This window comes from Echinops telfairi, unplaced genomic scaffold (assembly GCF_000313985.2).
Source record: "Echinops telfairi isolate 266 unplaced genomic scaffold, ASM31398v2 ScPeMD7_7467;HRSCAF=8505_1, whole genome shotgun sequence".
Classification (NCBI taxonomy): domain Eukaryota; kingdom Metazoa; phylum Chordata; class Mammalia; order Afrosoricida; family Tenrecidae; genus Echinops; species Echinops telfairi.
In genome coordinates this window covers 15744577-15747383 of record NW_022111368.1, presented here as the reverse complement: position 1 = coordinate 15747383, position 2807 = coordinate 15744577, and the positions used below count along the sequence as shown (strand labels likewise).

The window sequence follows — 2807 nt, the reverse complement described above, 5'->3', positions numbered from 1 at the left end:
ACCGATGAAACATACAACTTTTCTCTAGTTCTTTAATGCTTCCACACACGCCCCACTATCATGATCCCAATTCTACCTTACAAATGCAGCTAGACCAGGGCATGTACACTGGTACAGATCAGAGCTGGAAACATGGGAATCCAGGACAGATAAACCCCTCAGGACCAATAATGAGAGTAGCGATACCAGGAAGGTAAGGGGAAGGTCGGGTAGAAAGAGGGAACCAATCACAATGACCTACATATAACCCCCTCCCAGGGGGATGGACAACAGAAAAGTAGGTGAAGGGAGACATCGGTCAGTGTAACACATGAAAAAATAATAATAATTTATAAATTATCAAGGATTCATGAGGGAGGGAGGGTGGAGGAGGGAGGTGGAAAAATTAGGAGTTTATACCGAGGGCACAAGTAGAAAGACAATGTTTTGAGAATGATGATGGCAACAAACATGCAAATGTGCTTGACACAAAAGATGTGTGTGTGGATTGTGATAAGAGTAGTACGAGCCCCTATAAAATGATTTTTTAAAAAGAGAGAGTTACCATCATGCCCACTTCTTTCCTCTCTTTCTCAAGCTTCTCTCATTCTTTCTCTGTCCCTTTTGTCTCTGCTCCGTCCTTTCTTCATCTTGTTTCTGTCTGCTTTTCTCTCCTCCTTTTTTGGTTCTCATCTCTCCCCTTCTACTGCCACATGTTCCTTCCTCTGCTCTCTCAAAATATGATCTAAGATTCTGAAGTAAAAATGAATCACAAAATCAGGATATAAGTCAGCGTTAGATTCTGCCTTGCTTTCTTCTGGAAGACTCCCGCGGGTCAGACGCACTGTAGAACATACAAAGAAAGAACAAAATAGTGTCTGAGCAATTCACACCCCTCATTTTACCTGATTCCATCCCATAAAAGCCTAAGACCACCAAAAAACCAGCGGCTCCATGGGACAAAGATGACAGTATTTCATCCTGTAAAGATTTAAAGTCTCAGGAACCCAAAGGAACAGTTCTACTCTATCCTTCTAGGGTGGCTGTGAGTCAAAATCCACTCGATTTGGTGGTGGGCTTTTTGTTTGTAACCAGGGAAGTGGCTGATAGTTGAAAAAGTACGCATTGCTCAGCCACAGGACATTCTCGAGGGACTGCACGGCCTAGACGATTTTTCTCCTCAGAATGACAAGCAGGAAGGCGAAATAAGACATTCTAGGTGACCGGAAGTTACAGCAAGTATTCTGCAAAGCCAAGATTGAAGTAAGGCCCACTTTGCTATGTTTCAGCATTGCACCAATAAGTGTAATAAAAAAATAGAAACAAGTCGCTGGAGCGATGAAAATATTGTTGGTACAACTCTAACGTTAAAGGTCGGAGCAATTGGCTGACAGAGGTCTGATGCATCGCTGACAAATGTCCTGAGACATTTGCTTTCGTTACTGTTTGTCCAAGAGCAAGTTTGAGTCGTTTCTGGCATCTCTTGGGATATTTTCTTTCTTCTTGTCCTTGTACTGAGTTGTTGCTTCCATCATGTCGGAAGTTGTTGGTGTCTTCCCCCAGCTCATCAGATCCTCTGTTGGTGCTGTTCAGTGCGTCAACTCTGTGCTGGAGAGGTTCTCAAAATCCACAGAGGATTGACCCAAGATGACATTTGGGCCTTCGTAGCTTTGGTTTCCATTTCTTCAACTTGAACCTGAACTCACATATGAGCAATGGATGGTCTCTTCCCCAGTCCTCCCCTCACCTCGTTTTGGCAGCTGCTACTGAGTGTCTCTATCAGCTCTTCCCACCCATGTAGTCAACTTTATTTCCTCTAGCCATGTCCATGTGAACATGTGACATTTATGTAAGTAAAAAGTCTTTGACTCTGAAAAATTCCACCTTTCAGTCTCCATCACCAGTGTCATATTTTTTAAAAACTGATCCTCCCCCTTTGTTACAACCATTTCATTCCAGTCTCTAATAATTATTAATTCGACTTGATTATATGTTTGATCCATTTCAGACTAAAGAAATTGGTAGAATTTTTCAATTTATTCATCACTAGCTTTAGTGTTACAATGTAAATTTGAGTAATTGCTGTGTTACCTGGACTTCCTGTAGACTTATAGCTATTATCCTATCACAAGCAACACTATACTTCAAGATAGATCTTGAAATGTTTGATCATGAATGTAATGTCATTCCTCTTGAATTTGTCATGCTCAGCATGGTAATTCATGGGATGATCTGATTAACAATGGCCAATACCAGTTCATTGCATCTCACTAGGTGAGAGGCCTAGGATATCGATCTTTATGCATTCTATTTCCTTTAAATGATTTCCAATGTTCTTAGATTCATATTTTATACATTACATGTTTTGATTGTTCATGGAAATTTGAAGTTGTTTCTTTTCATTTTAAGTTATGCCCCATCAACAAATGAAGATCTCAAAAGCTTTATTTGGGACCCTAATTTTATTATCATGGGCATCTCTACGCTGAGACGGCAGCTCTGCCTCAGTCATTTTTGAGTGCTTTCCAACCTAAGAGGCTTATCTCCTAGCCCTCGAGCAGACAGTGTCCACTACGATTCATAAGGCTTTCAGGGGCCAATTCCTCAGGCGTGGGTAGCCTTTTCCTTCGTTGTAGTTTATTCTTCGTCTGAAAGCTCCTCTGAATCCTGTCCACATTAAGTGACCCTGATAATATTTGAAATGCTAGTGACATAGCTGCCAGTATAATAGCAACAAGCAAGCCACCCGAGTATGACAAATTGACAGACAAGTGGTGGTCCTTCAGGCTACCGGGGTTGAAATCATGACCACACCACTAACTCCATAG

At 41.5% G+C, this 2807-nt stretch overlaps 1 protein-coding gene across 2 annotated transcripts in view; it reads left to right on the top strand.

Annotated features, from left to right (window-relative positions):
- LOC101655234 (sulfotransferase 1C2) overlaps positions 1 to 2807 on the top strand; it is a 23887-nt gene that overhangs the window by 5623 nt on the left and 15457 nt on the right. The gene's annotated exons all lie outside the window — the stretch shown is intronic.